Source organism: Heteronotia binoei, chromosome 4 (genome assembly GCF_032191835.1).
Source record: "Heteronotia binoei isolate CCM8104 ecotype False Entrance Well chromosome 4, APGP_CSIRO_Hbin_v1, whole genome shotgun sequence".
Taxonomy (NCBI): domain Eukaryota; kingdom Metazoa; phylum Chordata; class Lepidosauria; order Squamata; family Gekkonidae; genus Heteronotia; species Heteronotia binoei.
The window spans coordinates 170918882-170944771 of record NC_083226.1 but is presented as its reverse complement, the minus strand read 5'-3'; the positions used below and the strand labels follow the sequence as shown (position 1 = coordinate 170944771).

At 49.6% G+C, this 25890-nt stretch overlaps 1 protein-coding gene across 1 annotated transcript in view; it reads left to right on the top strand.

Moving 5' to 3' along the window:
• The first annotated feature begins 352 nt into the window (after positions 1-352).
• ARK2N (arkadia (RNF111) N-terminal like PKA signaling regulator 2N) overlaps positions 353-25890 on the top strand; it is a 196356-nt gene continuing 170818 nt past the window's right edge. The window contains exon 1 of the mRNA XM_060236212.1: positions 353-530. The gene's annotated coding sequence lies outside the window, so the exon portion shown is untranslated. The remainder of the gene's footprint in view (positions 531-25890) is intronic.

Genomic DNA, 25890 nt, shown 5'->3' with positions numbered 1-25890 from the left:
AACTAATGTGAGGACAGCGATGCTTCCAAGGGGCCACTGCTTTCTCTCCAGCTTGACCGCCTTGAACTTTGGACGTGACCGTTAAAAACCGTTGCAAAAAAGGCGGGCTTTTTTCCCTCCCCTTCCCGCTCTGAGGGCAACGAGGCAGGGGGCGGGGCCTCGGTCCGCGTCGCCTCCCCTTTTCCACGCCCGATTTCCCCCCCTGGTCTCACCCCGCCCTTTTTCCCTCTCAGACGCGCAGTGTCCTCGGGGAGCCGCCGGGGGGCGCTGCGGCGCGGCCTTTCCCCGCGACCCTCGCGTGCTCTCTCTCCCCTTCCGCCGCCCGCGGCCGGAAGTGACGCAAAGAGAGCCGGAAGCCGAGGCGAGCCCGACGGCCTCTCCTCCCTGTGGTGACATTTTCCCTCCTGCCGGGCCGGAGACCAGGAGGCGTGAGGCGGAGGGAGGGAGGAAGTCGGTGGGGGGGACCCCCATGCTCGCTCTGGCCTCCCCCGCTGGGCCCGAGGCCCGGAAAGGCGGCGTCTCTGGCGCTGGTGAGTGACCCTCCAGCCCCGCTTTTTCCTGGGGAGGGGGAGGTAGGGTTGCCAATCCCCAGGTGGGGGCAGGGGATCCCCCGGTTCGGAGGCCCTCCTCCCGCTTCAGGGTCATCAGAAGGCGGGATGGGGGAGGGAAATGTCTGCTGCGCACTCCATGATTCCCTATGGAGACCAGTTCCCATAGGGTATAATGGAGAATTGATCCATGGGTATCTGGCGCTGTGTGGGGGCTATTTCATGAGGCAGAGGCACCAAATTTTCAGCATAGCATCTGATGACTCTCCCCAAAATAGCCTCCAAGTTTCAAAAAGGTTGAACCAGGGGGTCCAATTCTATGAGCCCCCAAAGAAGGTGCCCCAATCCATTATTTCCTATGGAAGGAAGGCATTGAAAAGGCGTGCAGTCCCTTTAAACGTGATAGCTAGAACTCCCTTTGGAGTTTGATTATGCTTGTCCCACCCTTGCTCTTGGCTCCACCCCCAATGTCTCCTGGATCCACCCCCAATGTTTCCTGGCTCCACCCCCAGTCTCCAGATATTTCTTGAATTGAATTTGGCAAACCCGTCTCCTGGTTGCCCTTGTTGGATTCGCTCCTGCTTCTCCAAGGTGCAGAGGTGGGGTTGCCAATCCCCAGGTGGGGGCAGGGGATCTCCCAGTTTGGAGGCCTTCCCTCCACTTTCTAAGTCATCAGAAAGTGGAGGAAGGAGGAAAATGCTTGCTGGGCACTCCATGAATCCCTATGGAGACAGATTCCCTTAGGCTATAATGGAAAATTGAACTGGGGCTCGGGGTGGGGGGGGAGGCCTGTTTTTTGAGGTAAAGGCACCAAATTTTCAGCATAGCATCTGGTGACTCTTCTCAAAATACCCCCCAAGTTTCAAAAAGATGGGACCAGGGGGTCCAATTCTATGAGTCCCAAAAGAAGGTGCCCTTGTCCTTCATTATTTTAAGTGGAGGAAAGGTGTTTTAAAGTGTGTAGTTCCTTTAAAGTGACAGCCAGAACTTCCTTTCCAGTTCAGTTATGTTTGTCACAACTTTGCTTCTGGCTCCACCCTAAAGTCTCCTGGCTCCACCTCCCCAGATATTTCTTAAATTGGACTTGGCAGTCCTAAAAAGGAGACTGGTGGGGAAGGAAAAGACCCCTCTCCTGGTTACCCTTTCTGTGCTCACTCCTTCTCTGAGGTACAGAGGATGCAGCTGAAGGGTACTGATGCCCTGGGTCTTGAAGAGGTTGGATGGGGGGAAGAGAAGCACAGAAATGGGGAGCCACGAGGGTCCTTCAGGGGTCATCTAGTCCAGCCCTCTCCACAACTACTTTGCCTCCACCCCCCAGCAGTGTTCCCTCTAAGATGTGGAGTCTTGTAAGCAAAACTTCTCCTTTGTGAGCTACTGGCATTAAAGTTGTTTTTGAGCAACTGCCAATAAAATTGTGAGCTACTGAATAATTTTCCCTGAGTTAGGCCATTTTCCCTGAGTTAGGCCAAAAAGTGTGTGACGCAGAGGCTAAAAAACTGTGTGACAGCTCTCACTAACTCAGTTTAGAGGAAACACTGCCCCCCCCCCCCCCCCCCGCAGTGATCCCTGCTCTATGCCCAGAGAAGCATAGCTCGCAGGGATAGACTTCAGGCCTATTGCTTGCTTAAGACAAGGTTCAAGCTCCTCATTGTTTTCAGGCTCCTGGAAGTCTGTGAGCCATTTTTAACCCCCCCTCCCCACCCCCCAGATAATGCCTTAAAAAGAATTTTTAGAGTTATAACCGGTGTTTTCTCTAACCAGGGAGACTAAGGTTCGAATTCGTGATCATGCCATAGAAGCTTGCTGGGTGACCTTGGGTCAGGCATCCTTGCTCAGCCTAACCTACTTCAGGGGGTTGTTGTGAGGGTAAAATGGAGAAAATTAGAATGAATCAGTGTTTCCTCTAAGCCAGGGGTGGCCAAGCTTGCTTAATTGTAAGAACCACATAGAATAAAGGTCAGATGTTTGAGATGTGAATGTCAGATGTTTGAGAGCCTCAAGGAAGGAAAGCAAATAGATGGGGGAGAGAGAGAGGTGGAAAGGAAGCAACTTTAATTATAAATGCCTTTTCCAACCCACTAGCTGGCTTGACTTGAAGAAGCGATTAAAAGAGAGAAATGCCTTTTCCAAGTCAGCGGAAGGGGCGGTGGGAACTTCGAGAGCCACGCAATATGTGTGAAAGACTCGCCACATATGGCTCCCAAGCCACAGTTTGGCCACCCCCGCTCTAAGCGGTGCTCATTAACACAAAAAGCCCAGCTCAAAAGCCATCTGGAAGCACACAGAGTCTTCTGCTGTCGATTGCAAAATTACAGCGGTTGTATTCTGCTGAGGATGTGAGCTGCTCTGCTCCATAGAGAAAACAAAAATTAGAGGGAACATTGGTTATAACATCACAGTTCAAGAGATTATCGAGCTAGACAGGAAAATGGAAGGAGGGTTCTTCCCTGATCTTGAGGGCCTCTTGTCTGCATCCTCTGTTAAAACGGGTGGATTTTGAATAGGTAGAATGGTGCTCGGAAGGTCTCTCCTTGCGTGGAGGTCTTTAATCAGAGGCAGAATGAACGGCTGTCTGTTGGGGATGCTGTAGTCGCGTATTCCTGCACAGAGCAGGAGGCTGAACTCGATGTCCTTCATATCCTCTGCTAAAGTTCTGTCTGTTCTGCGTGCTGCTGAATGTAGAAATATCGCGTTGGACTCAGTCTGTTGGAATAGTTTTGTTTTGCACAGGGGGAAGATATTTAGAAGTGGCTCCGTTGCTTCTTTCACGGGGGAGGCCTGTTGGTCTCTCCATCTCTCCCTCATTCCCCCAGTCACTTCTGAAGAAGTGTGCAGTGACTCCCAAAAGCTCTTACCCTGGTGTAAATATTGTTAGTCTTTAAGGTGCTACTGGGCTCTTGCTTTTTTCTCATTCCCTCACATTGTTTTTGTGGCACGTTAACAGCATCAGAGTAAGAGACTGGTCTCCTTGATTTGGCATGGTGGGGAGGAGATAGCTTTCTGTTCCATCCCAGAACTTTTATTTGTCCTTAGATTTGAGGTCATGTAGAAGAAAATGACGACTACAGATTTATACCCTGCCCTTCTCTCTGAATCAGAGACTCAGAGTGGCTTACAATCTCCTATATCTTCTCCCCCCACAACCAACACCCTGTGAGGTGGGTGAGGCTGAGAGGGCTCTCACAGCAGCTGCCCTTTCAAGGACAGAGACTCAGAGCGGCTCACAATCTCCGGTATCTTCTCCTCCCACAACAGACACCCTGTGAGGTGGGTGGGGCTGAGAGGGCTCTCACAGCAGCTGCCCTTTCAAGGACAGAGACTCAGAGCAGCTTACAATCGTCCTTCATCCTCTTCCCCCACAACAGACACCCTGTGAGGTGGGTGGGGCTGAGAGAGCTCTCCCAGAAGCTGCCCTTCCAAGGACAACCTCTGCAAGAGCTATGGCTGACCCGAGGCCATTCCAGCAGCTGCAAGTGGAGGAGTGGGGAATCAAACCCGGTTCTCCCAGATAAGAGTCCGCGCACTTAACCACTACACCAGACTGGCTCTCTTCCCCTGCTATATGCAGTCAGTCTGATACTAAGCACGCTGGCCCAGAAGTCCTACTCAGTGGCATTCGCATCTTGTTAAGTTTCACCATTATATCCTTGAATGGTTGGTATTGCAAGGACAGGCAAGGTGCCAGAAATTCAGAGGAGGTTGGAGCATGTCATCTTTTCTTTCCACTATGGGTAATTTAGGGATTCTCAATCCAGGGTGAAAAGGGAAGCAGAGATTGTACCTAGGTAGAGGAGAGCTAGAATTTGCTGAGAGTTTTGCTACAGTGTCACGATGGTCTAACGCAGGTAGGGCTTTTTTTTGGTAGCAGGAGCTCCTTTGCATATTAGGCCACACACCTCTGAGGTAGCCAATCTTCCAAGAGCTTACAGGGCTCTTCTTACAGGGCCTACCGTAAGATCCAGGAGGATTGGCTACATCAGGGGATTGCGGCCTAATATGCGAAGGAGTTTCTGCTACAAAAAAGCCCTGAGCACAGGGGTGGCCAGACTGCGGATTGGGAGCCACATGTGGTTCTTTAACACATGTTGTGTGGCTCTTGAAGCTGCCACTGCCCTGTCGGTCGGCTTGCCTAAGGCATTTCTCTCCTTAAATCACTTCTCTAAGCTAAGTCAGCCAGCAACTTGGAAAATGCATTTAAAGGTGCTTTCTTTCTATCTCTCCCTCCCGCATCTATTTCCTTCCTCCCTCCTTCCCTCAAACATCTGACTTCTATTCTACGTGTCTCTTGCATTAATCAAGTTTTGGCCACCCCTGGTCCAGAGATAATGGAATGGATGAGGGGCCAGTAAATTGAAGCTCTCTCCAAACAAGACTGAGGTGCTGTTGGCCAGTGTCTAAGCCAGGGGTGTCAAACATACAGCCCAGGGGCTGAATCAAGCCCCCCGAGGGCTCCTATCAGCCTCCCCGAGCAACTGGCTCTTGTCTGCTTCCTTCTCCCTCTCTCTCGCTTCCTTCTGCATCTCAGCTCGCTTTGCAAAGCTTGCTCAGTCGCACAGGAGCTACAGAGCAAAGCCTCGATTTTCTCCATTGGTTGAGGCTTCTCTGCCTCCTGGTCCTCTGAGAGGGGGAGGGAAAGAGCCAGAGCTTCCTTTGCCCAGTTAGTAAGTAAGTAAAATTTTATTTGTATCCCGCCCTCCCCCGCCACGGCAGGCTCAGGGCGGCTCCCTGGATCCCCCCGGGAGAAATACAAAGAAGGCACTTTTAAGACTTACAAGTGCTAATGTTTTATGCATGTTTTATTTTAAGTTTTTTTTAAAAAAAAAACATGTTTAGTTGTGTTTGTCTGTGTCCTTTATAAACTTTATATCTCTGCTCCCTAATCTTAAATAGGTACACACATTAAATAGGTACACAAGGGCTTCCTCCTATTGAGAGCCAGTTTGGCGTAGGGGTTAATTCCTCCACGTGCATCTGCTGATGTGAACTTGAGTCGGCCACGAGTTCTCGCAGAGCTGTTCCTCTCCAGAGCAGTTTCTGTCCGAGCTCTCTCAGCGCCACGAACCTCACTGGGTGTCTGCACCAACACAGCCCAGCTTGGCCCGACAAGGTCTCATTTAGGTCAACTCCAGCCCTCATAACAAATGACGCCCCTGGGACCCTAAGCTGCTTTGGAGTCAGCCTGCGCCAGAGGGGTGTTTCACTCTTCCCCAAGGAGCAAGTTTATAGCTTTTTTTGCGGTGGGGGGGAGAGGAGAGATGTCGAAGCCCGGCTTGGCCTGCGGTTGAAAGCTCGACTATCCTCTGGGGCATCGAGCTTCAGCTGATAACTCCAGCTGCGGTCATTCCTCGAAAAGCATGGTTTGCCCACAGTGACCGAAGCTCTGACTGCACCCAGATTGTAATCTTGTAAGGCAGCTCACTTAAGGCTGCATTTTGAAAACTCTCTATGAACTTAATTTGTTTCAAAATATGCCCGTTGGGCTATTGTTTCGGGAGAGAGTAAACACAGGGACGATATCACCCCTGTTCTGGCAGATCTGTATTGACCGCCCGTCTCTTTCCAGAGACAGTTCTTGGCTCTGGTTCTTACTTTTTAAGGCCTGAAATTGTTTGGGACTGGGGCATTTAAAGGGCTTCCTCTTCCTATTGAGAGCCAGTTTGGTGTAGGGGTTAATTCCTCCACGTGCATCTGCTGATGTGAACTTGAGTCGGTCGCAAGTTCTCGCAGAGCTGTTCCTCTCGAGAGCAGTTTCTGTCAGAGCTCTCTCAGCGCCACGAACCTCACTGGGTGTCTGCTGTGGGGATGGGGAAGGGAAAGGAGATGGTAAGCTGTTCTGAGACTCCTTCGGTTAGTGAAGGGCAAGGTATAAATCCAGTCGTCTCTTCTGTGCTCTCCAAGCCTTTCTGCTGTCAGTAACTTGGCTTTGTAACCTCTGTGACCTTGCTTGCAAAGTGGCGACCGATGGCAGGGCTTGTTCAGTGGTGGCTCCTTGCCTGCAGGATACCCTTCCTTTTCAGGCTCCTCTGGTGCCAGCCTTTCTGTTTTCAATGCCGGACTGTAATATTTCATTTTGCCCTCAAGGTTTTGAACAGATGGGTTCAATCTTTTATTTTTTTTAAAAAAAATATTCTCAAGTTCTGCGGCAGCCTGGAGGGGCTGTTCTGTGTTTTGCCTTGTTTGTATGACTTGCTGATATCTTATGCAGTTTTACCATTCAATTCTGTTTTGCTTTGTGAGTGGCCAGGAGCAGGACTCTGGAGACGTGGCACCTCAGCTGTCTTAATAAGTACAGGGTGGTTGTTCATCATGCAGAACATATCTTTGGTACAGACAGTTTCAGGGGCGTCAAACTCATTTGTTATGAGGGCCGGATCAGACATAAATGAGACCTTGGCAGGCCGGGCCGTGTCGAGCCGGGCTTTGTGTGTGCCTATTTAAGATTAGGTAGCAGAGATATAAACTTTATAAAGGACACAGACAAACACAATTAAATATATATATTTTTTAAAAAACAGCACTTAAAAGAAAACATTAGTACTCTTTAGTCTTAAAGATGCTTTCTTTGTATTTCTCCCATGGGATCCAGGGAACTGGGCAAAGGAAGCTCTGGCTCTTTCCTTCCTTCCCCAGGGAACCAGAAGAGGGAGGAGCCTCAGCCAGTAGAAGGAAGAGAGGCTTGGCTCAGTAGCTCTGCTGTAATGTCGAGAGAGTCTAGCAAAGCAAGAGAGCCAGTTTGGTGTAGTGGTTAAGTGTGTGGACTCTTATCTGGGAGAACCGGGTTTGATTCCCCACTCCTCCACTTGCAGCTGCTGGAATGGCCTTGGGTCAGCCATAGCTATTGCAGGACTTGTCCTTGAAAGGGCAGCTGCCGTGAGAGCCTTCTTAGCCCCGCCCACCTCACAAGGTGTCTGTTGTGGGGGAGAAGATAAAGGAGATTGTAAGCCACTCTGAAACTCTGATTCAGAGAGAAGGGTGGGGTATAAATCTGCAGTTGTCTTCTTCCCCAGGGAACGAGAGGGGGGAGGAGCCTCAGCCAATAGAAGGAAGAGAGGCTTGGCTCAGTGGATCTGCTGTAATATTGAGAGAGCTTAGCAAAGCAAGCTCTCTCCCCGCCCTTCCAAAGGAGAAACCTCAGCCAACGAAGAAAATAGAGGCTTTGCTCTCTAGCCCCTGTGTAATTGAGCAAGCTTGGCAAAGCAAGCTGTGACGCAAAAGGAAACAGATGACGGCCACTTACTCGGGGGCCTGATAGGAGCCTTATGGGGGCCTGATTCAGCCCCCAGGCTGCATGTTTTACACCCCTGGGCTATTTGTTCCTGAGCTCAAAGCCTTTTCTCTGGGGCAAATTCAAGTTCACATATACATTCTTATTAATCCACTCTAATCCACCTACTACAATTGAAAGTTGTTGCAGATTGAATGTACCCTTTTCCTCTGTGGCACGAACATGCAGACTGTCTGGCTACCTCTTCCCTCCAGGTCAGCCAGGGTTTTAGACGCTCGCCGAATTCTCTCTCCTCACCCCCACACTGCTTCTAAATATTTTATCTACCAGTGCTAGTGGCGATGGAAATAGGCCAGAGGTGTAACTGAAACATAGCTGCCAGGCTTTCCAGTTAAGAATTCCTTTCAGCTGGTTTAATGACAGTCGGAGTGATAAATATATCTGCTTTGCATTTCTGTTTACTCGACTCTTGCCTCAACAAAGTTTAATTTGTAGGTTTAGCAGCTATCTCGACAAGTCTCTCGGGCACGTTGAGCAAGAACAGCGATTGCTGTAGGTCCCTGAATCCGGCACATTCATGACGACGGAAGACGTCCCTTTTTTTGGATGTTTAGAGCAAAACATACAAAACTGTTGATGAGCTCATACCCCAGCTTTGGCAAGTCATTCAGAGCAAAGGAGTTTTATCCAGACAGGGAACCAGTAAAGACTTGGTTTTGAGGAATACAGTCATGGCAGGGCAGCGTCAGTGAGAGGATTACCAAGCTTAATGGTAAAGGTAGTCCCCTGTGCAAGTACCAGTCGTTTTCTGACTCTGGGGTGATGCCACATCACGACGTTTTCACAGCAGACTTTTTTCGGGGTGGTTTGCCTTTGACTTTGATGGTCTTATGGGCACCACTGAACTCAAACAGGGCAGTGTTCCCTCTAAGCTGAGCTAGCGGGACTAACTCACAGTTTTTTAGCCTCCGATTCTCACATTTTTGTCTTAGCTCAGGAAAAATGGCCCCTGAGCAAGTTAATTGATGCAATAGCTCACCACTCTCAAGATTCTCAAGAGACTCTTGAGAGTCCCCTGGACTGCAAGAAGATCCAATCAGTCAGTCCTCAGGGAAACCAACCCAGACTGTTCCCTGGATGGTCAGATGCTGAAGCTGAAGCTCAAATCCTTTGGCCACCCAATGAGAAGGGAGCACTCACTGGAGAAGACTCTCGAGAGTCCCTTGGACTGCAAGAAGTTCAAATCAGTCAGTCCTCAGGGAAACCAACCCAGACTGTTCCCTGGAAGGTCAGATGCTGAAGCTGAAGCTCAAATCCTTTGGCCACCCAATGAGAAGGGAGCACTCACTGGAGAAGACTCTCAAGAGTCCCTTGGACTGCAAGAAGATCTAATTAGTCAGTCCTAAGGGAAATCAACCCTGACTGTTCCCTGGAAGGTCAGATGCTGAAGCTGAAGCTCAAATCCTTTGGCCACCCAATGAGAAGGGAGCACTCACTGGAGAAGACTCTCGAGAGTCCCTTGGACTGCAAGAAGATCCAATTAGTCAGTCCTAAGGGAAATCAACCCTGACTGTTCCCTGGATGGTCAGATGCTGAAGCTGAAATCCTTTGGCCACCCAATGAGAAGGGAGCACTCACTGGAGAAGACTCTCGAGAGTCCCTTGGACTGCAAGAAGATCCAATTAGTCAGTCCTAAGGGAAATCAACCCTGACTGTTCCCTGGAAGGTCAGATGCTGAAGCTGAAGCTCAAATCCTTTGGCCACCCAATGAGAATGGAGCACTCACTGGAGAAGACTCTCAAGAGTCCCTTGGACTGCAAGAAGATCCAATTAGTCAGTCCTAAGGGAAATCAACCCTGACTGTTCCCTGGAAGGTCAGATGCTGAAGCTCAGATCCTTTGACCACCAAATGAGAAGGGAGCACTCCCTGGAGAAGACCCTGATGCTGGGAAAGACAGAAGGCCAAAGAAGAAGGGGACGGCAAAAGAGGAGATGGCTGGACAGCTTTACTGATGTAACAAGCATGAACTTGAGCATACTTTGGAGGATGGTGGAAGACAGGAGGGCCTGGCGTGACTTGGTCTGTGGGGTCGCAAAGAGTCGGACCCGACTGTGTGACTGAACAACAACAAAGCTCACCACTTGAATGCCAGTAGCTCACAAAGTGGAATTTTTGCTCACAAGAGTCCACAGCTTAAAGGACTGGTACAGGGTATTTGTGGCTGATGTTTTGGCTTCCAGGAGCAGCCCTTTCCTCATTCTCTTAAGCTTCATGGGGTGGTGGTTCATGGGCCTATAGTAGGAAGACAGGGCCTGGAATGTACACACAGAGAACATTGTACCCAGTACCCAGCCATCTCCATCCTAGCCTCTGAGCGGCGCTTCCTCTAAGCTGCGGAGTCTTGTGAGCAAAAATTCCACTTCGTGAGCTACTGGCATTCAAGTTGCGAGCTGCTGCATCGCTTCGTTTGCTCTGGGGCCATTTTTCCTGAGCTGAGACAAAAAGGTGTGAGCTGGAAGCTAAAAAAAAAAAAAACCCTGTGAGCTAGCTCCCACTAGCTCAGCTTAGAGGGAACACTGCCACTGAGTGCAGAGCTGGAGTCCCAAAGAAAAGAAAAAGTAATTGAACATTCAGTTACACATTTTCACTTTAATTGGGGCTAATGGCAGTTCCTCGGGTGTCCGTCTTCTGTTAGGGATGGAACAGCTAGTCTGCGTTCTGTTGGAGATTTTTGCCCCTGCCTTCCCTAAGAACATAAGAGAAGCCATGTTGGATCAGGCCAACGGACCATCCAGTCCAACACTCTGTGTCACACAATGGCCAAACAAACAGGTGCCATCAGGAGGCCCACCAGCAGTGCCAGGACTCCAGAAGCCCTCCCGCTGTTGCCCCCCAAACATCAAGAATACAGAGAACTGTTCCCCCTTGTCACTGAGTATTGCTGCTTTAATAATATTCACATTTTTAAGATGATGATATTGGATGTATATCCCGCCCTGTACTCTGAATCTCAGAGTGACTTACAATCGCCTTTACCTCCCCCCCCCCCACAACAGGCAGTGTGAGGCAGATGGGGCAATGAGGCAGGTGGGGTTGTGAGAGCTCTTTCAGCAGTTGCCCTTTCAAGGACAACTCCTACAAGAGCTCTGGCTGACACAAGGCCATTTCAGCAGCTGCAAGTGGAGGAGTGGGGAATCAAATCCAGTTCTCCCAGATAAGAGTCCGCACACTTCACCACCACACCAAACTGTAATCACAGATACTCTGTGACTGCCATTATGAATACTTCTTTTTGCAAATAACTCAAAAGGGAGAAAAGGAGTTATTCTGCTGTTATGTAAGATTTTAAATGATCGTTAGTGCTATTAATGTTGGCATTGGAGTACTGGCGATCCATCATTGGAGCAGGTTGCTGTGGATTGTGTGTTTGTTATGAAATAAATTGCAGGAATAGCTCTCACACTGTTGTCCTCCCCAAGTGCCAAGAATACAGAGCATCACTGCCCCAGACAGAGTTTCAACAATGTGCTGTGGCTAATAGCCACTGATGGACCTCTGCTCTGTATGCTTATCTAATCCCCTCTTGAAGCTGTCTATGCTTGTAGCCGCCACCACCTCCTGTGGCAGTGAGTTCCAAGTGTTAATCACCCTTTGGGTGACGAAGGACTTCCTTTTATCCATTCTAACCCGACTGCTCAGCAATTTCATTGAATGCCCACGAGTTCTGGTATTGTGAGAAAGGGAGAAAAGGACTTCTTTCTCTGCTTTCTCCATCCCATGCATAATCTTGTAAACCTCTATCATGTCACCCCGCAGTCGACGTTTCTCCAAGCTAAAGAGCCCCAAGCGTTTTAACCTTTCTTCATAGGGAAAGTGTTCCAACCCTTTAGTAATTCCAGTTGCCCTTTTCTGCAATGTTCCCTGTGCTTTAATATCCTTTTTGAGGTGGGTGACCAGAATTGTACACAGGACTCCAAATGAGGCTGTTAGAACTGTCAAGCCCTCGGGCTGGGCGGGGGTTCTCCTGCCCTGGAGATTCCCAACCCACCGGCCCACATTGGGCAGGTGGAGGGAACCTCTCCTGATGTTGCCAGTGCGATGACATCACCTGGAAGTGACATCATCACACCAGCAATGCCGCGCACTTGCCGCTCTAGGCGTTTCTGGGGAAACTATGGTTTTCCCGGACGCTCTGGCAATTTGGGAGGGGAAACTCTATGGAGGCCGCAGGGGACTTGGCAGCCCTAGAGGCCACTCCATCGATTTAAACGGTGATTTGTTTTCAATTCCCTTCCTAATAATTCCCAGCATGACGTTGGCCTTTTTTATTGCAGTCGCACACTGTCTTGACATTTTCAGTGAGTTATCTACCACGACCCCAAGATCTATCTCTTGGTCAGTCTCTGCCAGTTCACATCCCATCAACTTGTATTTGTAGCTGGGATTCTTGGCCCCAGTGTGCATTACTTTGCACTTGGCCACGTTGAACCTAATCTGCCATGTTGACACTCACTCACTCAGCCTCAACAGATCCCTTTGGAGTGTCTCACAATCCTCTCTAGTTTTCACCACCCTGAACAATTTAGTGTCATCTGCAAACTTGGCCACTTCACTGCTTACTCCCAACTCCAAATCATTTATGAACAAGTTAAAGAGCATGGGACCCAGTACTGAGCCCTGCGGCACCCCACTGCTTACCGTCTTCCACTGCGAAGATTGCCCGTTTATACTCACTCTCTGTTTCCTAATAATTAGCCATTTTTTGATCCACAAGAGGACTTGTCCTTTTACCCCATGACTCTCGATTGCTTGTTCCTCCTTGAGTTTACACAGTACCAGCCCTCTCATCCGCTCTTCTGACTTATTCCATGCATAAAGTTTGCAAATGAGGGTTGTCTGTTTCTCTAGATTGCAGAAACTCCATTTCCTTTCTTGCTGCTGATCTGCTCATTACACTTTCTGGTTCGCAGCTTTAGAAAGTTCCTACTTGTCAGCATTCAGAGTTTACTTGAATTGAAGTTTGTATCTTGGTGTAATCATTGGTGCAATTGCAAAACAGATGTTGCTGCAGTTAATGTTGAAAGAAGCTGATATTAAATCTCTTACTTTGACAAATATTTTTGCAGTGAAAACTTGTGTAGTTGTAGAGTGGAACATTCCATTAAGCCCCGCATTGATGCAACATGACCTATTCATTTTTTTAAACTTGCGATTATATTTGAATGGTGGTCAGGGAAATTGACAAATGTTGGTCAGGGAGTCAGGGAAATGAAAAATAAAATTTTAGTGGTAACCCCGAAAGGGCATAAGTTCGTGTGTGTGTAAATACTAACAGCTGTCATTTGGGAACATAAGAACATAAGAGAAGCCATGTTGGATCAGGCCAATGGCCCGTCCAGTCCAACACTCTGTGTCACATAAGAACATAAGAGAAGCCCTGTTGGATCAGGCCAGTGGCCCATCCAGTCCAGCACTCTGTGTCACATAAGAACATAAGAGAAGCCGTGTTGGATCAGGCCAATGGCCCATCCAGTCCAACACTCTGTGTCACATAAGAACATAAGAGAAGCCATGTTGGATCAGTCCAATGGCCCATCCAGTCCAACACTCTGTGTCACATAAGAACATAAGAGAAGCCCTGTTGGATCAGGCCAATGGCCCATCCAGTCCAACACTCTGTGTCACATAAGAACATAAGAGAAGCCATGTTGGATCAGGCCAATGGCCCATCCAGTCCAACACTCTGTGTCACATAAGAACATAAGAGAAGCCATGTTGGATCAGGCCAATGGCCCATCCAGTCTAGCACTCTGTGTCACATAAGGACATAAGAGAAGCCCTGTTGGATCAGGCCAATGGCCCATCCAATCCAGCACTCTGTGTCACATAAGAACATAAGAGAAGCCCTGTTGGATCAGTCCAATGGCCCATCCAGTCCAGCACTCTGTGTCACATAAGGACATAAGAGAAGCCATGTTGGATCAGGCCAATGGCCCATCCAGTCCAATACTCTGTGTCACATAACAAAACTACCAACTACCAAAACCAATACTCTGTGTCACATAACAAAACTACAAACTACCAAAACCTGTTGGTAGTCCCCGGGCCAAAGGAGGCCCGTCTAAAATCCACCAGGGATCGGTCCTTCTCAATAACGGCACCTCATTGGTGGAACCAGCTGCCGGAAGAGGTGCGGGCCCTGCGGGATCTAGGGCAATTCCGCAGGGCCTGTAAGACAGTCCTCTTCCGGCAGGCCTATGACATTAACTGACAATGAAAAATATCTTGGATGGAACAAAATGTATCTATAGGCCGCCGGTTTTATTCTATCTTGTTTTTATTAATTTATGGTTTAATTGTATTTTTAAATGTTTTAAACTGAAGTTGTTTGAATTATTATGTTGTAAGCCGCCCTGAGACACTTAGGTGAGAAGGGCGGGGTATAAATCTTAATATAAAATAAATAAATAAATAAATAAATAAATAAACATAAGAACATAAGAGAAGCCATGTTGGATCAGGCCAATGGCCCATCCAGTCCAGCACTCTGTGTCACACAGTGGCCAATATATGTGTGTGTATACACACACACACACACACACACATATATACTGTGACTAATAGCCACTGATGGACCTCTGTTCCATATTTTTATCCAATCCCCTCTTAAAGCTGGCTAAGATTGTAGCCGCCACCACCTCCTGTGGCAGTGAATTCCACATGTTAATCACCCTTTGGGTGTAGAAGTACTTCCTTTTATCCGTTTTAACGCTGACTGCTCAGCAATTTCATTGAATGCCCATGAGTTCTTGTATTGTGAGAAAGGGAGAAAAGTACTTCTTTCTCTGCTTTCTCCATCCCTTGCATAACCTTGTAAACCTCTATCATGTCACCCTGCAGTCGACGTTTCTCCAAGCTAAAGAGCCCCAAGCGTTTTAACATTTCTTCATGGGGAAAGTATTCCAAACCTTTAATCATGCTAGTTGTCCTTTTCTGAACTTTTTCCAGTGCTATAATATCCTTTTTGAAGTGCGGTGACCAGAATTGCACACAGTACTCCAAATGAGACCGCACCATCGAGAATGCCAATCCACCCTCTTTTGGGAGAAGAGCGCTTGAATGTTTCGGGGGGGCAATCTCCTTATGAGTGACCCCTGCGTTTTGGAGAGCCAGTTTGGTGTAGTGGTTAAGTGTGCGGACTCTTATCTGGAAGAACCAGGTTTGATTCCCCACACCTCCACTTGCACCTGCTGGAATGGCCTTGGGTCAGCCATAGCTCTGGCAGAGGTTGTCCTTGAAAGGGCAGCTGCTGGGAGAGCCCTCTCCAGCCCCACCCACCTCACAGGGTGTCTGTTGTGGGGGAGGGGAAGGAGATTGTGAGCCGCTCTGAGACTCTTCGGAGTGGAGGGCGGGATGTAAATCCAATATCTTCATCTACCTCACAGGGTGTCTGTTGTGGGGGAGGAAGGGAAAGGAGATTGTGAGCCGCTCTGAGACTCTTCGGAGTGGAGGGCGGGATGTAAATCCAATATCTTCATCTACCTCACAGGGTGTCTGTTGTGGGGGAGGAAGGTAAAGGAGATTGTGAGCCGCTCTGAGACTCTTCGGAGTGGAGGGCGGGATGTAAATCCAATATCTTCATCTACCTCACAGGGTGTCTGTTGTGGGGGAGGAAGGGAAAGGAGATTGTGAGCCGCTCTGAGACTCTTCGGAGTGGAGGGCGGGATATAAATCCAATATCTTCATCTACCTCACAGGCTGTCTGTTGTGGGGGAGGAAGGGAAAGGAGATTGTGAGCCGCTCTGAGACTCTTCGGAGTGGAGGGCGGGATGTAAATCCAATATCTTCTTCTACCTCACAGGGTGTCTGTTGTGGGGGAGGAAGGTAAAGGAGATTGTGAGCCGCTCTGAGACTCTTCGGAGTGGAGGGCGGGATGTAAATCCAATATCTTCATCTACCTCACAGGGTGTCTGTTGTGGGGGAGGAAGGCAAAGGAGATTGTGAGCCGCTCTGAGACTCTTCGGAGTGGAGGGTGGGATATAAATCCAATATCTTCATCTACCTCACAGGGTGTCTGTTGTGGGGGAGGAAGGTAAAGGAGATTGTGAGCCGCTCTGAGACTCTTCGGAGTGGAGGGCGGGATAGAAATCCAATATCTTCATCTACCTCACAGGGTGTCTGTTGTGGGGGAGGAAGGTAAAGGAGATTGTGAGCTGCTCTGAGATTCTTCGGAGTGGAGGGCGGGATAGAAATCCAATATCTTCTTCTACCTCACAGGGTGTCTGTTGTGGGGGAGGAAGGGAAAGGAGATTGTGAGCCGCTCTGAGACTCTTCGGAGTGGAGGGCGGGATATAAATCCAATATCTTCATCTACCTCACAGGGTGTCTGTTGTGGGGGAGGAAGGGAAAGGAGATTTGTGAGCTGCTCTGAGACTCTTTGGAGTGGAGGGCGGGATATAAATCCAATATCTTCTTCTTCTTCTTCACTGTTACAAAGGGGTGAAAAGTGTTTGAATGTCCATCTGGCGATTCAGTCGGTGCCTCGTTTGCCGTTTCTCAGAGCTGTCAGTTGAGCGAGAACGCTCGAAGTAGAAAGACATTTACAGGGCCTCGTCGCATCTGTTCCCGAGCAGTATTAACTGACCCGCTCTCCGGAGCAGCTTTCTCTCGGACATGTTGTTCGTCTACATGGTTAGTGATCCGAGGGAGCCATGTACCGACACAAGAAACTGATCCAGGCTGGATTTTTATTACTTGGAGACTTAAAGTGTAATTTTATCCGCCCTAGTTACCAGTGCTAGTTTCCCTGTAGGACCTGCCTTGGTCCTACTCTGGAGAGATCTTTTTTTAATAAATAAAAATCTGCAGCCTAGCGATCCAGCTTCTCAGTTAGGTGCATGTACAGTTTTATACGCGTGGATTTAAAACTCCTATCTACCTCTGAAAAGTCACCGAGGGCCAGAATCAGGTTATGAGACACAGCCATTCATGGGTGAAATGACAGATTACAAAAGACTTATACCCTGCCCTTCTGTTTGAATCAGAGTGTCAGAGCGGCTAACAATCTCCTTCATCCTCTTCCCCCACAACAGACACCCTGTGAAGTGGGTGGGGCTGAGAGAGCTCTCCCAGAAGCTACCCTTTCAAGGACAGCTCTGCGAGAGCTACAGCTAACCCAAGGCCATTCCAGCAGCTGCAAGTGGAGGAGCAGGGAATCAAACCCGGCTCTCCCAGATAAGAGTCAGCGCACTTAACCACTGCATCAAACTGGCTCTCAAAAAGGCTTTTTAGGGATATCTTTGCTGCAGCCAGAAAGGTCAGGGTTTCATTGTACATGACACACAAGCCCTTTTTGTTTTGTTTTTTTGCTTGGTAGGTTGGTTTATTTTAGGAGACTGAAGTGGGCGTAGCAGGAGCCTGCAAGAGCAAAGCAGTATGCAACGTTTCCATATGTCGTGCGCCTTCAGCAAAAGAATTGTCTCATGTGAGCCGGCTTGGGCGATGCTCATGGAAAACGGTTTAGACAAAGGCGAGCCCTGATGATGTCAGTGGTCTGTAAATAGCAGCATCGAGTGTTCGGCGGTGGTGGTCATCTGGGGCCCTCAACAGCAGCAGCAGCGAGCATCAGCAGAGGCTGTACTACTTATAAGCGACGCACATTTTGTTTCTCCATGTCAGCTATCGTCTTGTTTAAGCATAAGCTTGGAATCCTTTTTAGCCCACATATTCTTCCGTAGCAGCTCGGTCAGGGTAGACTCAGGTGGCAAGCTGTGTTGGTCTGAAGCAGCAGAGGAAAGTTTGGTGTAGCGGTTAAGTGCGCAGACTCTTATCTGGGAGAACCGGGTTTGATTCCCCACTCCTCCACTTGCAGCCGCTGGAATGGCCTTGGGTCAGCCATAGCTCTCATAACAATTGTCCTCGAAAGGGCAGCTGCTGTGAGAGCCCTCTCAGCCCCACCCACCTCACAGGGTGTCTGTTGTGGGGGAGAAGATATAGGCGATTGTGAGCCGCTCTGAGTCTCTGCCCTTGAAAGGGCAGCTGCTGTGAGAGCCCTCTCAGCCCCTCCCACTTCACAGGGTGTCTTTTGTGGGGGGAGAAGATATAGGATATTGTGAGCTGCTCTGAGTTGTCCTTGAAAGGGCAGCTGCTGTGAAAGCCCTCTCAGCCCCACTCACCTCACAGGGTGTCTGTTGTGGAGGGAGAAGATATAGGAGATTGTGAGCTGCTCTGAGTTGTCCTTGAAAGGGCAGCTGCTGTGAGAGCCCTCTCAGCCCCTCCCACTTCACAGGGTGTCTGTTGTGGGGGGAGAAGATATAGGAGATTGTGAGCTGCTCTGAGTTGTCCTTGAAAGGGCAGCTGCTGTGAGAGCCCTCTCAGCCCCACCCACCTCACAGGGTGTCTGTTGTGGAGGGAGAAAATATAGGAGATTGTGAGCTGCTCTGAGTTGTCCTTGAAAGGGCAGCTGCTGTGAGAGCCCTCTCAGCCCCACCCACCTCACAGGGTGTCTGTTGTGGAGGGAGAGGATATAGGAGATTGTGAGCTGCTCTGAGTTGTCCTCGAAAGGGCAGCTGCTGTGAGAGCCCTCTCATCCCCTCCCACCTAATAGGGTGTCTGTTGTGGGAGGGAGAAGATATAGGAGATTGTGAACTGCTCTGAGTTGTCCTTGAAAGGGCAGCTGCTGTGAGAGCCCTCTCAGCCCCTCCCACCTCACAGGGTGTCTGTTGTGGGGGGGAGAAGATATAGGAGATTGTGAGCTGCTCTGAGTTGTCCTTGAAAGGGCAGCTGCTGTGAGAGCCCTCTCAGCCCCTCCCACTTCACAGGGTGTCTGTTGTGGGGGGAGAAGATATAGGAGATTGTGAGCTGCTCTGAGTTGTCCTTGAAAGGGCAGCTGCTGTGAGAGCCCTCTCAGCCCCACCCACCTCACAGGGTGTCTGTTGTGGAGGGAGAGGATATAGGAGATTGTGAGCTGCTCTGAGTTGTCCTCGAAAGGGCAGCTGCTGTGAGAGCCCTCTCATCCCCTCCCACCTAATAGGGTGTCTGTTGTGGGAGGGAGAAGATATAGGAGATTGTGAACTGCTCTGAGTTGTCCTTGAAAGGGCAGCTGCTGTGAGAGCCCTCTCAGCCCCACCCACCTCACAGGGTGTCTGTTGTGGAGGGAGAAGATATAGGAGATTGTGAACTGCTCTGAGTTGTCCTCGAAAGGGCAGCTGCTGTTAGAGCCCTCTCATCCCCTCCCACCTCACAGGGTGTCTGTTGTGGGGGGGAGAAGATATAGGAGATTGTAAGCCGCTTGGAGTCTCTGTCCTTGAAAGGGCAGCTGCTGGGAGAGCCCTCTCATCCCCTCCCACCTAATAGGGTGTCTGTTGTGGGAGGGAGAAGATATAGGAGATTGTGAACTTTTCTGAGTTGTCCTTGAAAGGGCAGCTGCTGTGAGAGCCCTCTCAGCCCCACCCACCTCACAGGGTGTCTGTTGTGGGGGGGAGAAGATATAGGAGATTGTAAGCCGCTCTGAGTCTCTGATTCAGAGAGAAGGGCGGGGTATAAATCTGCAGTCTTCTTCTAAAAGTTTGAATCCAGCAACACCTTCAAGACCAACCAAGTCGTAATCTGGGTACAAGCGTTTGTGTGCAGGTGTACAGAAGCTTATACCCAGAATAAAACTTGGTGAGTCTTTAAAGGTCCCACTGGACTAAAAATTGGCTCTGTCAGGGACAAGAGCAGGAAAACTTATTCCCATTCAGGAAGGACTGACAATTTATGTAGACGAACTGGTGTTTGTAGAGACAGTCGGGCTGGGAAAACCTCATTTCTCCCAGGCCGATATGTTTTTGTGTCCTGTGGGGAAGATAAGAAGATGAGGATGCTGAATTTACTCCCCACCCTTCACTCTCAGAGCGACTTAACAATCTCCTTTCTCTTCCTCCCCTGCAACAGACACCCTGCGAGGTGGGTGGAGCTGAGAGAGCTCTCCCAGAAGCTGCCCTTTCAAGGACAACCTCTACCAGACCTATGGCTGACCCAAGGCCATTCCAGCAGTTGCAAGTGGAGGAGTGGGGGAATCAAACCCGGTTCTCCTCAGCTAAGAGTCCATGCACTAAACCACAATGCCAAACTAGCTCTCTTAATAATAATAATAATTCTTAAGGGATACCTGATTACTGAACCGAGATCCCAGGTCGGCCAGCACCTTTCTACATGTGGTGGTGGTGGTGGGAGTGTGGAAACAGAGCATCCCTTTCCACACAAACCCATTTGCATCTCTTAAATGGGGGCGGGGAGGGGAAGGAGCAGTGCCAGCTGCTATACCTTCCAAATTAGAAATCTTTCTGTTTTCATTTTTGTTACTCATATCTGCACCGTTGGTTCTGTAGACTGTCTACTCTCCCGAGATGTTGCTAGTAGCATAAAGCTTTGACTTGCTTGTGATGGAGACTGACCGGATTCCTATGTGCGTGAGCCTTTCCAGAGCGCCGGTGTTACCAGAGCAGACCTGTTTGATGTTCCACCCGGCATCCCACTGATGGACGCAGGAACCGGGAGGTAGCGGTGGGGGCAGCGATCAAAGGGAAATCACCCCTCCACCCGAGCTCTTTTGGAGAGTTGGGAAGCGGTGAGGGATCCTTCCTGTCAAGGGTGGGCTTCCCATGAGCAAAACCGATTCTCCCCTGACTTCTTTGTGGCGTTGTGCCTCACTTGCCTGCTTGTTGTCTGTCGGCACCAGTTGGGAGGGAGCTCAGCCTGGCAGATGCTCGGGTAGGGAACATGAGAACAGAAGAGAGAAGCCCTGTTGGATCAGGCCAACGGCCCATCCAGTCCGACACTCTGTGTCACATAAGAACATAAGAGAAGCCCTGTTGGATCAGGCCAATGGCCCATCCAGTCCGACACTCTGTGTCACACAGGGGCCAAAAAAACCCAGGTGCCGTCAGGAGGTCCATCAGTGGGGCCAGGACATAAGAATATAAGAGAAGCCATGTTGGATCAGGCCAATGGCCCATCCAGTCTGACACTCTATGTCACACAGTGCCCAAAAAAACAGATGCTATCAGGAGGTCCATCAGTGGGGCCAGGACATAAGAACATAAGAGAAGCCATGTTGGATCACGCCAACGGCCCATCCAGTCTGACACTCTGTGTCACACAGTGCCCAAAAAACCAGATGCTATCAGGAGGTCCATCAATGGGGCCAGGACATAAGAACATAAGAGAAGCCATGTTGGATCAGGCCAATGGCCCATCCAGTCCGACACTCTGTGTCACACAGTGCCCAAAAAACCCAGGTGTCATCAGGAGGTCCATTAGTGTGGCCAGGACACTATAAGCCATCCAACTGTGCCCCCCGCCCAAAGCACCAAGAATACAGAGCATCACTGCCCCAGACAGAGAGTTCCAACAATACGTTGTGGCTAATAGCCACTGATGGACCTCTGCTCCATATGCTTATCCAGTCCCCTTTACAACATTACAAGCTCTGCTAAGAAGTGAATTAATCTCTGCATAACATGTCACATCCTTAGCTGTTTCTCATGGAATGTTTTGTATATGTCATCCGTCAGTCTTGCCGGATGACGTTATATTGCCGACACCTCTGTTCATTGTCGTCTCAACTCATTCAGTTATTGAGAGTTTGATTGACTTTTTTGGCCTAATGCTGGCATCTGCACTCACGTAAGTCTTATGGGGAACTCAGCAACCCTTTAAGAGGCTTTTCCATGCAAATCGCTGGCGTGCTTTTGCAAAGAAACAAAAAGCTGAAGGTCGGTTCACTTGGCATTTCAGGAACACTGCATGAGTAAACCAGCATAGAGTTTGCATGTTCTGTAGCGGTTGTGTGATCTTTGCATCTGATCATGCCCCCACCCTGCACTTAACTATACCCCTTTTTGCTTTTGACAGCTTTCTGATGACATGTCAAACAATGGTTTAGCTCATGGGTGGCCGAACTTGCTTAATGTAAGAGCCACACAGAATAAATGTCAGATGTTTGAGAGCTGCAAGACATGAATGTCAGATGGTTGCGGAAGGAAGGAAGGAAGGAAGGAAGGAAGGAAGGAAGGAAGGAAGGAAGATAGATGGATGTGGGAGAGAAGAAGGGAGAGACTGAAAGACAGCAACTTTAAATGCATTTTCCAAGCTGACTGACTGAGCAGACTATTCTTTCAAAGAGAAGCAAGTACTACAGTGTAGTGTAGTGGTTCAGAGTGCTAACCCAAGTCAGGGGTGGCCAAACTTGCTTAATATAAGAGCCACGAAGAATAAATTTTAGATGTTTGAGAGCCGCAAGACATGAATATCAGATGTTTGATTGAAGGGAGGAAGGCAGGCAGACAGGCAGATAGATGGGAGGGAGGGAGTGGTTGAAAGAAAGCAACTTTAACTAAGTGCATTCTCCAAGCTGCTGGCTGGCTTGGCTTGGAGAAGTGGTTTAGACAAATGCCTTCTCCAGTCCAGCTGATGGGAAAGTGGGTTTCTCAAGAGCCACACAATAAGTTTGAAGAGCCCCGTGTGGCTCCCGAGCTGCAGTTTGGTCACCCGTGGTTTAGATGAAGCCATGCCATGAGTAAGTACATAAGAAGAGCACAGCTAAATCAGGCCAGTGGTCTCTCTAGTCCCAAATCCTTGCTTAACGCAGGGGGCAGCAGTTTGCCACAGAGAGCTGACAAATGGGGTGGAGAGTCCAAGGTCTTTCTCTGCTGTTGCTTCCCGCTGCTAGTACGACGCCTCTAAAAAAGGACGCTCCTTTTGGTCACAATGGCTAGCAGCCATCGATGAATGTTTCATAGAACCATAGAGTTGGAAGGTGCCTCCAGAGTCATGTAGTCCCACCCCTGCACAAAGCAGGAAATTCACAAATGCCTCCCCCCATACACACCCAGTGACCCCTGTTCCATGCCCAGAAGATTTGGGGGGGGGGGGCAACCTCCAGGACCAAACTGGCCTGGAGAAAATTGCTTCCTGACCCCAAAGTGGCGATTAGCATTTCCCTGGGTGTGTAAGAAAGGGCCACGAGAACTAAGCCCTAATGTAACCCTTCCTGCCCCTTTTCTCATAATTTGCCTAAGTTCACAGAACATAAGTGAAGCCATGTTGGGTCAGGCCAATGGCCCATCCAGTCCAACACTCTGAGTCACATAAGAACACAAGAGAAGCCATGCTGAATCAGGCCAATGGCCCATCCAGTCCAACACTCTGAGTCACATAAGAACACAAGAGAAAGCCATGCTGAATCAGGCCAATGCCCATCCAGTTCAACACTCTGTGTCACATAAGAACATAAGAGAAGCCCTGTTGGATCAGGCCAGTGGCCCATCCAGTCCAACACTCTGAGTCACATAAGAACACAAGAGAAGCCATGCTGAATCAGGCCAATGGCCCATCCAGTCCAACACTCTGTGTCACACAGTGACCAAAAAAAAAACCCAGGTGCCATTAGGAGATCCATCAGTGGGGCCAGGACACTAGAAGCCCCCCCATTGTTGCCCCCCCCCTGCAAGCACCAAGAATAATACAGAGCATCACTGCCCCAGACATAAGAACATAAGAGGAGCCATGTTGGATCAGGCCAGTGGCCCATCCAGGTCCAACACTCTGTATCACACAGTGACCAAAAAAAACCCCCCAGGTGCCATTAGGAGGTCCATCAGGGGGACCTGATGGCACCTCCCCCCCAAGCACCTCCCCCCCAAGCACTATCACTGCCCCAGACATAAGAACATAAGAGAAGCATGTTGGATCAGGCCAGTGGCCCATCCAGTCCGGCACTCTGTGTCACACAGTGACCAAAAAAACCCAGGTGCCATCAGGAGGTCCATCAGTGGGGCCAGGGCACTAGAAGCCCTCTCACTGTTGCCCCCCCCCCAAGAATACAGAGCATCATTTGCCCCAGACAGAGAGTTCCATCAATACGCTTGTGGTTAATAGCTACTGACGGACCTCTGCTCCAGACATTTACCCACTATGCTTGTAGCTGCTACCACCTCCTGTGGCAGTGAATTCTATGTGTTAATCACCCTTTCAGTGAAGAAGGACTTCCTTCTCCCTGTTCTTCAATTCCAAAAACCTTTATTGGCATAACTCCTTTTACTTGTTCTAACCCAACTGCTTAGCATTGCTGTCAGGTGGCCATCTAGCCTCTGTTCGGAAACCTCCAAAGAGGGCGAGCCCACCACCTCCCGAGGAATCTAATTCTCTCTTTAGGCCATCCGTAAGATGTGCTGAAGCCTGTAGCAGGAATCACATGGTCTCCTTCAGCTGCAGTTTGGTTGTATAAACAGGCCTATTGTTGGCAATGGAGGATTTGAGACGGTGCCACCAAGACGTTGTTATGGAGAACGGGGCTGAGTTAGAAGGTTCTGCCAGCTGATGGGATCTCAGCAAAGATCGAGTTGCATTTGAAAGGTGTTGGGAGCTGACTCCCAGCTCCAACTCACCCCTGCTGTCCAAGCCATGGATGGCTGGGGGCCTGAGTCGCCCATGTGGGCTGGAGAAAGAAGAAGAAGAAGAATGCAGATTTATACCCGCCCTTCTCCCTGAATCAGAGACTCAGAGCGGGCTTACAATCTCCTATGTCTTCCTCCCCCCACAACAGACACCCTGTGAGGTGGGTGGGGCTGAGAGGGCTCTACAGCAGCTGCCCTTTCAAGGACAACCTCTGCCAGAGCTATGGCTGATCCAAGGCCATAGTGAAGGAGTGGGGAATCAAACCCGGTTCTCCCAGATAAGAGTCCACGCACTTAACCACTACACCAAACTGGCTCAAAGAGGGGCTATGGCTCACTGGCAAAGCGTCCGCTTGGCATTAAGAAGGTCCGGGTTCAGTCCCTAGCTTCTTCAGTTAAAAGGATCAAATAGAACAGGGGGTGTCAAACATGTAGCCTGGGGGGCCGATTCAGACCCTTGGAGGGCTCCTATCAGGCCCCCCAAGCAGCAGTGATCCTAAGAGGTGGGTTAGACTGAGCATCCACTGGCTTTGCCCCTCTGCTGTGGATTCGGCCAGAGGACGGGAGGTGAGACCATGAGACACCTCCCCAGCCAGGGAATGATGTTCAAAAATGCCACTGAGGGGGGGGGGTCCTCAAAAAGGCACCCAGTAACTGAGCTCCTCTGAGCAGAAGGACAGGAGGAGGTTCAGAGCCTTGGCCTCATCAGACACCTTCCCAGGTGGCTTCAGGAGGGAATTGGATGGACATAAAGAGCAGAGGTCCATCAGTGGCTTCAGGAGGGAATTGGATGGACATAAAGAGCAGAGGTCCATCAGTGGCTTCAGGAGGGAATTGGATGGACATAAAGAGCAGAGGTCCATCAGTGGCTTCAGGAGGGAATTGGATGGACATAAAGAGCAGAGGTCCATCAGTGCTCAGGAGGGAATTGGATGGACATAAAGAGCAGAGGTCCATCAGTGGCTTCAGGAGGGAATTGGATGGACATAAAGAGCAGAGGTCCATCAGTGGCTTCAGGATGGAATTGGATGGACATAAAGAGCAGAGGTCCATCAGTGGCTTCAGGAGGGAATTGGATGGACATAAAGAGCAGAGGTCCATCAGTGGCTTCAGGAGGGAATTGGATGGACATATAGAGAAGAGGTCCATCAGTGGCTTCAGGAGGGAATTGGATGGACATAAAGAGCAGAGGTCCATCAGTGGCTTCAGGAGGGAATTGGATGGACATAAAGAGCAGAGGTCCATCAGTGGCTTCAGGATGGAATTGGATGGACATAAAGAGCAGAGGTCCATCAGTGGCTTCAGAGGGATTGGATGGACATAAAGAGCAGAGTCCATCAGTGGCTTCAGGAGGGAATTGGATGGACATAAAGAGCAGAGGTCCATCAGTGGCTTCAGGAGGGAATTGGATGGACATATAGAGCAGAGGTCCATCAGTGGCTTCAGGAGGGAATTGGATGGACATAAAGAGCAGAGGTCCATCAGTGGCTTCAGAGGGAATTGGATGGACATAAAGAGCAGAGGTTCATCAGTGGCTTCAGGAGGGAATTGGATGGACATAAAGAGCAGAGGTTCATCAGTGCTGTTAGCCACAGGGTATACCTACTGGCTTTGCCCCTGTGCCCTGGATTCAGCAGAGGATGAGAGGTGGCTCAAAGCCCAGAGACCACAAGACAC